The sequence below is a fragment of the Notolepis coatsorum genome (genome assembly GCF_963971535.1).
Source record: "Notolepis coatsorum genome assembly, chromosome: 8".
NCBI lineage: Eukaryota > Metazoa > Chordata > Actinopteri > Aulopiformes > Paralepididae > Notolepis > Notolepis coatsorum.
The window spans coordinates 12,472,185-12,483,457 of NC_140172.1; positions in this window are offsets into that span (position 1 = coordinate 12,472,185).

Below are 11,273 nucleotides of genomic sequence, written 5' to 3' on the forward strand. Positions count from 1 at the left end.
GAGCGGATCGGCGCGGGCGTGAAATCCGCTCTTCGCTCTAGACGGCTTGTTCCGCTCCGCTAATCGCTCATGTTGACCCCGCCCCCAAGTCGCTCTCCGCTCACTCACCGATCACCTTGAATCGAGCGCTCCCCGCTCCCCGCTCCACATCGCTCGGCAGATTTTTTTTTGAGCATGGTGTAAATTAGCTCAAACTACAACAGTCTACACCCCCTGGGCCCCTTAACAATTGTTTGTATTGAGCCGTATTGTAATTGTACCCATTCTGCAATGTTAAATAACGTTGTTTATCCATTCACTAGCTCTACTAAGCGATGATAGCTAACCTAGCCACAATGCTATGGTCGCTGCCATTAACGTTAGCATGTAAGCTAACGACAACAACAATGGCGTCATATACTTTTTCTAACAGGATGTGAGTGACGGTTCACCCTTCTCATTGGTTGAAATTGGCCTTCATGTTTGTACATCGCCATCTGTTGCTTTGGCATTGTACTACATGTATATTACATCAGTGTTAAACCACTGTGAGCGGCCCGGAGTGGATTGGAGCGGAGGAGAACTCTCGCTCCGGACGTCGCGCCGACCCATTTTAAAACCCACGCGCCGCGCCGCTCACATGCACTGCTCCACAACTGAGGGGGAAAAAACTCAGACCTGGGAGCAGGTGTTGCGGCGCACCTGTTGCACGTTAAGGTAATCAATGGACACAGGTTAAATCTGCCATCCTCTCACACGCTGAGGAGAGCATCTGTCGTGACACGTTTCCAGCTGCTCTGGCTTGTACCATCATACCACCTCTTCAATTAACTGGTCTGGTGTTTATACCATCTCTGCCCGTGTCTCTGTTTCCGAGAGCCCAGTAGGAAGACACTTGGTGGACTGCTCAAATCAGTGGGACTATACCCGTTTGTGAATATTCATGACTGTAATGGGAAGATATTATCATATAGATCTGTGTTCAAATACATATTATATCTCTGATAGCCTTGACTAGTTAATATAGGTTAACTAGCTACAGCTCAAATACACTAGGTGACAGTCTGTTTCTTAAAACAACAGCCAAAGGGCCAGGAGATATGAGACGCCCAAGGTTATTTTCGACTCCAGTTCTAATGTGAGACATAACAAAGCCCTAGAGTCCATCTTTTGTTTTCGTTGTAAGTCTGACCAAAGCTCTTTCTCACTTTCTGGTCAGACGTTCGTGTGTCTGATTGTAAACGGAGCTCTGTGGCCACAGAAATAAACTATGTTCTATATTTTTATATACAAATTGACTCGTCTGAATATCTCATTTGAAATATTCCACAACAATCACAAATAAATAAATACAACCAGAATGATGAAAAACCAGTTTCTAAGCTTCTTCTCTCCAGTGGACTCACGGTAAATATTGATGGTGAATTATGGTTATTTCTTTCCTTAAATTAAACTACATTATGTAAAAAGGATTATAATATAATTTTAATTGTATTATGCAGGTATATACAGACAGATGTTTGAATGATTGATTGAAAACTTTATTAACAGATTGCAGAATGGGGACAATACAGTACAGCTCAATACATACAATTGTTAAGGGGATGCAGACCAGAGAAAGACTTTCGTCTTGTTTACATCAGAGTCGCCCATTTCCAATTCATCCATCAAGACATTTATGACAATACAAGACATACAAATATACAGTGTTTAAGAAAAAGAGATCATAGAAAAATATATACATCCGAAGGGGATTAATAAACTGTACAATGGAGGGGGTTGGGTGGGGGGGATTTTGACATTTGTGGGGATACATGTGGATACATATAGGTAAGGTCTTGGTATACTTTTATATTTTACACTTTGTACAATCGTCGTTTCTGTAATTGAGGGAAACCTCAGAGGCTTACGATTTTAAATAAAGGTTGAAATGAAAAATATAACGCAAGATGGTGGAGCCGCGTATCGTGTGTTCCTTCGGAGCGTACTTTGTGCCCGTTCTTAAAGCATGGCGTCGACAGTGGGGGGAGTGTGGACATGGCAGGGGCAGTGTTCCAGCACAGGGCTGTGCAGCCACCACACACGATATGCCCAGTAGGATTAATTTTCATATACCCACTTATAAATGAACAATGATACTTCAAGGAATCAGACAATCGCAAAGTAGCCGATCGATGACATTTTGCACTCACAGCCGAAACCCGCCACATTTTCTATCGACTAAAACAAATCTTCGATCAATATCTGAAATACATTTGTTTATGTACTTTGCAACTATGGCTATACTACTATCTGCCTTGCCTATACTACTGCCTACTATGCTAATATGGCTACACTACTATCTGCCTTGCCTATTCTACTATACTATGCTAATATGTCTATACTACTATCTGCCTTGCCTATACTACTGCCTACTATGCTAATATGGCTACACTACTATCTGCCTTGCCTATACTACTGCCTACTATGCTAATATGGCTACACTACTATCTGCCTTGCCTATACTACTGCCGACTATGCTAATATGGCTACACTACTATCTGCCTTGCCTATACTACTGCCTACTATGCTAATATGTCTATACTACTATCTGCCTTGCCTATACTACTGCCTACTATGCTAATATGTCTATACTACTATCTGCCTTGCCTATACTACTGCCTACTATGCTAATATGGCTACACTACTATCTGCCTTGCCTATACTACTGCCTACTATGCTAATATGTCTATACTACTATCTGCCTTGCCTATACTACTGCCTACTATGCTAATATGTCTATACTACTATCTGCCTTGCCTATACTACTGCCTACTATGCTAATATGGCTACACTACTATCTGCCTTGCCTATACTACTGCCTACTATGCTAATATGTCTATACTACTATCTGCCTTGCCTATACTACTGCCTACTATGCTAATATGGCTACACTACTATCTGCCTTGCCTGTACTACTGCCTACTATGCTAATATGGCTATACTACTATCCACTCAGAGTGTAGCACTCAAGTTCTACACAATGTCTCTTACCCTCCTGCTGACGCATGGAGTAAGTTGCTTTGGATAAAAGAGTCAGCTGCTAAATGACTGAATGTTGACTATTTCACACTTTGACTGTTTTCCTTTGTCCACCCCAGCCGCCTATTGCTTAATAACAGTGGAGCAGTGCTGCTTTTGCTTCCGCGTTTTCCCTGATTGGCTGCGACACGCCCCGCGGCAGGCGCGGCAACCGCAGAGCGGAGCGGCAGAGCTTGGAGCGGCAGAGCTTGCGGAATTATGTAACCGCCCTAATCCGCCAGATTTTCATTCGGCGCTTCAGCTCACCTGGCAGAGCAGCGGTCCTGCGGTCCTGCGGTCCGTTGTTGACGAGTTTGAATCCCATCAATTTTTTTTTTTTAACATGATTTTTTTTTTAACGTGTATTCTTTCGCCGGTTAAGGTTAGGCATGGTTAAGGTTAAGGTTAAGGTTAGGCATTGTTTCGGAGTTGGTTAAGGTTAGAACGGTTAAGTTTAGGCGCTGTTAAGGAGCTGGTTAAGGTTAGAGTTTGTCTTAGAGAATGGCAATATTCTTTCTATGGTTAAGGTTAGGCATGGTTAAGGTTAAGGTTAAGGTTAGGCATTGTTTCGGAGTTGGTTAAGGTTAGAACGGTTAAGTTTAGGCGCTGTTAAGGAGCTGGTTAAGGTTAGAGTTTGTCTTAAGGCCTCTGCATGCTACAGAAACTTCAAAGCAACTTCAACACAACATCGACAAAGCAACGGTGTTGCAGACGCATTACCTTTATGCTTCTGCAAAATCAACGCGCAGCCTATGATGCAACAAAATGTACCCCGGATGTGCGGCTCGAGCGCGCCCAGCCCGCCTGAATACTTTGGGCAGCCGAAGGTGCGCACTCTAGCAATTACAAACGGATTTCCCTTCTCAACCATACATCGTTAGTATAATAATAGCCCTGTTTATGTTTGTTTTCGCTTGTGTTCTTGTATATAGTGTAATATAGTTATATCGCCACATCAACCCAGTCCATCCCCATTGTTTCCCCAATCTCCTTCCACGAATTCATCGTCATAATGCTATCCTTGTAGTCTTTAGACCCGCTATTATATAAATGTTGGTACTTTCGGACCTCCTCTGCAATACGTTCCTGCATTTGATTCATTTTAAACAAACAATTAAACAAGTGTAATGAAACAATACACTAGCTATCGAGCTCCTGTCAGAAAGTTTTCTTTTGGTCTCGAGCTCCTGTCAGAAAGTTTTCTTTTGGTCTCGAGCCAGGAACACTAGAAGTGACAGACAGCCCCGCCCCCATTCACTACCAACCAATCACTGCTACGCAATACCAACGCAACGGGTCTTTAGATTAGATTTTGGACACAGGTACGCAACGCCCTCGCAACACAGTCTACAAGACTGTCTGCAACAAGCGCGCTGAAATCGCGCCGATGTTGTGTTGAAGTTGCTTTGAATTTGCTGTAGCATGCAGAGGCCTTTAGAGACAGCCTATTTCCGCACTGCCGCTCTCCCGCGTTGCCGCGGTCACATGGTCAAATTGTCAAATTCTTGCACTGCTCCGCTGTTAAAAAGCAACACGCACCCCAGCCTTCATGCGGGAGCATGTCTATGTTCCCCGGGTCCTATGTTCCCCGGGTTCTATGTTCCCCGCTTTGATTGATTGATTGATTGATTGAAAATTTTAGACCACCAGCCCTGATTCCAAACTCTAACGTTAACCAGTTCGAAAGAGGGCCTAAGCTTAACCGTTCGAAACAATTTTAAAAGATTATTATAAAATTATTATAAAAAAATTATAAAATGTTCAATCTATTAATCAATCAAAGCGGGGAACATAGAACCCGGGGAACATAGGACCCGGGGAACATAGCTGATCCCCTTCATGCCTGTGTGGTACTCTCAAGAATATGTGCATATCTTGTGTAATTTTTGCAATTGTTTATATCTAATTATTATTATTAGAAGGATTGTGGTAGACTTCATGTTGCCAGCTGCACGCTAATATAATTAACAAATTTCACATTTACTGTGAGGAGAAGCCACAGGTTATGCAGGAAGTGGAGGGCGGAACCTATTGAACCAGGTGATGCGCCAGGTTGCGTCTATATTTTCTACAACAGAGTTTGGCGATTTGTGAATCTGATTGGCCACTGACGTTTCTGGTCATGTGACATGTGCACCCAATAGCGTGACGAGCTGTGTCTTTGCCCATTTCCGCGTCGAACAGCCTGCAAAGCACCTGGCGTTCTATCGCCATGCTCTAAGACAAACTCTAACCTTAACCAAATTCGAAAGAGTGCCTAAGCTTAACCGGCGGAATCAGGGCAGGCGTTCTATCGCCATGCTCTCTAAGACAAACTCTAACCTTAACCGACTTCGAACAAGCGCCTAAGCCTAACCAGTGTAGAAACTTGCGGTCCCACGATTGGGCGTACATGTCACATGACCAGAAATGACACTGGCCAATCAGATTCGCAAATCGCCGAACTCCATTGTAGAAAAATAACAGGCCGCCAGGTCACGGTCACGGTCTCCGCCCTCCCCCAGAGGAGATTTGGACCGGACAGTGAACAGGTCGTGTCTTCATTCCTTGTGACCAGTACACTGTGAAAAGTACAGAAAACTCTACCTTTAGAAGTTATAACGTTAGGTGATATGAATGTAATGAGGATTGTGAAATAAGTTGAATGGTTAATAACGAGCTTTGGGACCCGTAACACCTGCATGGTCACACCACAAGTGTAGTGCTTTCTGCCTCTTGTCCTAATGCATGCAAGAAGTAACCCATGCTCAGAAGCAAATACCTGGAGCTTGTAAACCAGATGCATGGTGGCAGGAAGACCAACTAGGTTAACGGTAGAGAACATAGCTGCCAACCTTCCCATTTTTCCTTGGTTTTAAGTTCGTCCTCTGCATTTGACTCATGCTAACTATTTAGGAGCAGTGAGCAGCCACACATAGTGCCGCGGCCGGGGACAAACTCCAGTTTTATTGCCAGTACCTTGGTCAAGGGCAATGGCAGGAAACATACGGTTATCCTATAACCATAGTTATATGAGTATAGCGAGCGCTCTGCGCTCAAGTGGAACATATCCCATAGCCAGCCTAATACTGAATAAATGTCTTCACATGTACACACCCATCCGCCTGGCCACACCCCCATCCGCTCCTCTACATAAGCGGGGATGTGGCCATACTAACAGCTCCTTCCCAAGTCTTTCACCACCAAAGGCGAAGACCACGGGGTCCTCAGTGAGTCAGCGCAGAGCGCTCGCTATACTCATATAACTATGGTTATAGTATAACCGTATGTTATATATCGTATAGCTTACGCTCTGCGCTCAAGTGGAACACAGGAGCTGAGCAGAGCGGAAGCTCGACAAATGTACCCGCTGAGGCCCCCCACAACCATCAGAACCGGGGAGGGCCCGAGCCCCCGGACCCCCCTTGTGGATGACGGGAGGGAATCGGATCTGACTGTGGGAAGAGGGTTTAGCAACTCAAACGCACAGGGTGAGCAGATCGTGGGACTTACCTTCCCACAGAAGAACCCACAACTACACAGGCCACTAGGGAACGAACGGGAAGAAACCCCCCCCCCGTTACAATCCCTAATATCATGGGGTCAAAGGTCAAGAACCCAACCCTGTGGCAAGGCCGTAGCAGCGGAGCGTGAAGGAGGACCCAGCCCCAGGAAGGGTCAGGACCCCCCGGAAAAAGGGGGCCTGGTGAGACCAACGACGCCGCAGCATCGAGACCCCACCAGGCGGTCACCAGTGACACCACCCCCCACATCGCCAGCGTATCGGACAGGGCCCATCCAAGAGCAGGCCCTTCCCCCCTACAGCATGCCGCCCTGAAGCCCTCAAGAGGCTAGACCCCCACAGGGGGACCAGGCAGCGCACCGGGGAGACAACCCACAAATAGGTTGATCCCTAAATCCAGGCAACAGGCCAGAAGGACTCGACCTGTGCCTGGAGCACTGCGGACTAGACAGGCGCCTAAGGGGTCTGCTGAAAACAGCACCCCGGAGGAAGGGGCGTTCGGTATGCTGTGCACCATGTCGCAGCCTCCACAAAAAAAACCGACCCTCTAGAGGGGCCGAGGCAGAGAAGGCTGACACGATTGGCAGACATCATGAAAGGTGCGGGGGCACACTCGCAGGCAGACAGGGTCAAGCCCGGCCTAACCCGAGAGTCGACTCCGCTACCAACACACCTGGAAACCAACCACCACCTAACAGGAGGCGGTTGTTCCTATAACCCCCCCAAGAAAAAAACTCCAAAACACAACTGCGGTATACACCGGCTATACAGCAGTACAAGTGTTTCAGTTCTCAAGAAGGGGTTAACCCAGGCCAACAGGTCGACGAGAACGAGTCCGGACCTGGGCCCGGCAGACCGGGACGTATACAGGGATGCCAGAGGGGCACGAAACCCACCTCGACAGCCCCCTCCCAGCCCCGCCAAGCAGGTGAAGAGAAGGGCGAAGTAAAGAATGGAGAAGGATCAGGCTCCTTTAGCACAGTGCAAGGTACAACACAATATGGACCAAGCAATAGTGAAGGATAACACGCAGTGATATAACCACAAACACCTCCATAACATCAACCCCTGCAATGCCCGGGCTAACCCGGCATTTTTCCCCCGAAAAAGCACAAGTCCTTCAGGGTACCAGAAAAGTAGATGTGCGCCCCGGCGGACAACAGGTTAACTGACCTGGTCCGGCGCGACCAGAACCAGTCCCGTGTCCCAATCACGCCACCATCCCCAGTCCTAAGAGGGGGGTAGGTACGCGTGTCAATCTAAAACATCACAGAGGCGCCACCAAGACGGTCAGAACATAAAACCACCGCGCCCGGTGGCGTCTATGCCAAATACAACGCAGTTCGGTTTCCGGGTTCCTCTGATTGGCCACTAAGCCCACGTGACCGCGGCTAGCACGCCCCCCTTATCGCCCGCTGCCGTGCTGTGAAGTGGAAGAGCCAGCGACGCGGTGGTTTCAGCAGCAGCGGCCGTCTTCTTCCGAGGCGGCTCATTCTTATTAATCCCTAATGTCATGTATGTTGTGTATGTCATAAATGTGAGGAATCCTGCACGCAGCCTAACGAGGGGGCGTGCCGTTTTTTCACCTTCACGCACCAGTTTGCGATCAGCTCGGGAGAGTACTTGTATTGCAGACTCCCCTCCACTCCTTGTCGGGTCGTTCTTGTTGCTACCATCAACTGCCGCGTCTCCGGCGTGAGACGTCGTGCCAGCCTTCACCACCTGTCGCCGTTTGCCTGGAGTGGGACACCGCCTTCGCTCTCTAATACTCTACGGGAGGATTCCAGTGTTCCCACTCCAGACGTCAAGCCGGCTACTTCCCAGTTCCCTCTTCATGATCCCCGTTCCTGGGGTGAGGCTCGCCATCGCTCCCTATTACTCCACGGGAGGATGGCCGTGTTCTCACCCCGCTCCCCTCGGACCCCTATGTTCTACTGCCGCGTCTCCGGCGTGAGACGACGTGCCCCCCGTCACCACCTGTCGCCGTTTTCCTGGAGTGGGACACCGCCTTCGCTCTCTAATACTCTACGGGAGGATTCCAGTGTTCCCACTCCAGACGTCAAGCCGGCTACTTCCCAACTCCCTCTTCGTGGTCCTGGTTCCTGGGGTGAGGCTTGCCATCGCTCCCTATTACTCCACGGGAGGATGGCGTGTTCTCATCCCGTTCCCCTCGGACCCCCTGTGTGCTGCGTTGCCCGTGGGCAGCGTCTGGTCTGGAGGAGGAGGATTAATTGGCAGAGCTGAGCCGCAGAGCCCTACTCGGTTGTAGGGACGAAGAGGATCCCCGTTACTTTTTCCCAGCCTGTTTGCCCGTTAAAGGCACAGTGCCGCCTTTTTTGTGTTCATGGACGTTTGATGTTTTTACCCCCCCCTCTCCCTACCCTGTGACGCGCTGACCAAACAGTGCGACAGGAAGCCCGAAGGACAGGAGGCCCAACCCCCTGACCAATCAGAAAAAAAGGGGGAGGGAGGTTTATCAGTTCACCCCCTCATGACCCCACACCCCAGATACGATGAAAAACAAACAGCAGCGATGATACCCGCGTAGCCAGCATGCTACATGAAAAGCATATATCCACAAGGATAAGCTAAACCAATGCACGCCAGCCACAGACGATAACTCATTTGCGAACTGGTTTTATATACAAGGCTTTAGGCTCATGTGCGAACACGTCACCCGTGTTTTATGTCTAAGAAAAAAACACATACATTTAAGAGAGGGTCAAGACCTCGGTACAAGCTACATATACAAGCACTTCTGTAGGCTAACACTCTAACCAAGTTGTGGACTCGATGCCATGTTTCCAATGTAACAGAATACACACAACCCCCTCAGATAAAACGGTAACAGTTACCACTATAAGAAGAACACAGTCTTCTTCATGATGAGGGAAGACAAGTCTTTCGACCGAGTGCTAGCCACAGGCCTTGCCAAGCACACATATAGCGACCAGAACGATTTATAAGAAAACTGTCCTACTCACTTAAACAACACACAACCCCACAGCTAGGTGAGGGTTTATACACCGTATCCCCAATATATAACAGTGAATAAAAACACAGTTTGTAACAAAAAACAGTCCCTCACCAGGAGGGACCTATTATTTAGTAACAAAATTATATGTTGGGGCGGGGAAGGGAACCGGGGTAAACAGGGGAGAGTCACTAGCGGTGCCTGCCGCGTGCAGCACGGTGCTTGCCCCCACGGGGAGCCGGCCCGGAGGGACGGTTCTGGGGTGCCTGGTCACGTCGATCCCTACCGACACCTCCGGGCGTGGTGCGGCTGGCTGCAGCGGACGAGGCACTCCCTCCACTCCTGGCCTTCTTGGACGAAGGCACAGCAGCGGCGGCGGTGGTGGCCGTGGCAACGGTCGCGGTCCTCTGCCGGCGTTGTTTCCGTCGGCCATCACCGGTGGCATCGGGTCGGGGGAAATGGGGTTGGAGCACAGTGCGCTCCTCCTCCATCTCTCTGCAGGCAGCCGTCATCTGCTGCATGGCCGACCCGAAGAGCCCAGCATCGGAGAGGGGGGCCGTGAGCAGGGGAATCCTCTTCTGTTCCGGCACCCTTGCCTGCTCCAGCCAAAGGTGGCCCTTCCCGGCGGCTATCGTCTGCAGCTGGGTAAGGTGCAGGATGGCTCCAGCCGCCTGGGCGTGAAGGTACTGTTGATGGTCGTCCAATACCGACCCACGTGCCATCATCCCCGACATGTAGCGCGCTAGCTGCACGATGTTGGATGTCGCAGCTAGGCTCTGAGTCACGGCAATGTACGCCTGGTCACTCCAGTTAGCCATCTGCCTAGCCGATTTCCCTTGGGGAACCGGCTTCCGCAACGGCTCCCACACCACTTTGGGACAAAGAATGGATGTCATCGGGCTATCAAGCCCAGGCACCCCGTCCTTTAGTCGCTGGACCAAACCCGCCACCCGCGTGACTGGCACGTAGGCGGGGGTAAGGCCAGTGATGCGGGAGATTACCTGTCCCTGTTTCACATAGGCCTCCATCGACGGGAAGAATGGGCAGACAACGCCCGTCTCTCTCACAGGACAACGTTGCCAGAGACGACCTAGCATGTCATCAGGAACAGGTGCAGGCAGAGGCTGCATCAACGCCACGCCATTCGCGGCTGCGGCGGCCGCTATGAGCTCGGGAACAAGGAACGCAACTCCCCTCGCGCACCTCCCTCCACGTCACCCGCGTCCCTCACGTACGGGAGGCTGCAATGTCAGGCGCCACCATCTGACGCGGCAAATAGCTGGGCATCTTGTCTCAGGGTCGGAGGTTCTAACCCAACACCGGAGAACAAGGGACCCCAAGGAGATGCAACACTCCCTGCCACACCCCGAGGGGGAGAATGATACGAATCCATTGGGGCATCAAACAAGAGCGCTCTCGCCCCCTCCATGTGATCCTCAGTTTCCATCGGAAACGGAGACAGGGCAAGAGCACTCTCGTTCGGCTCCAGCACATCCCCAAAGCCAGGCCGTTCGCCCCTGCAGCTTGCCGCCCTACGACGGGAGCGAACAGAGGCGAAGAGCCTGCGTCACAAATCCCCAGGCACCAGAGGAGCCGTCGGCCTGTCGGCCGACCGTCCACTGTCGGGGGAACCAGGGCCGGAACCAGGCCATCTCACGGGAGACGGCGGCTCAACGGCCCCTCGGAGAGGCAGACTCACCACCGGGCGCCGCTCGGGCGTATCTGACTGCCACGACCATGGAGTCAGAGCAGCCCCAC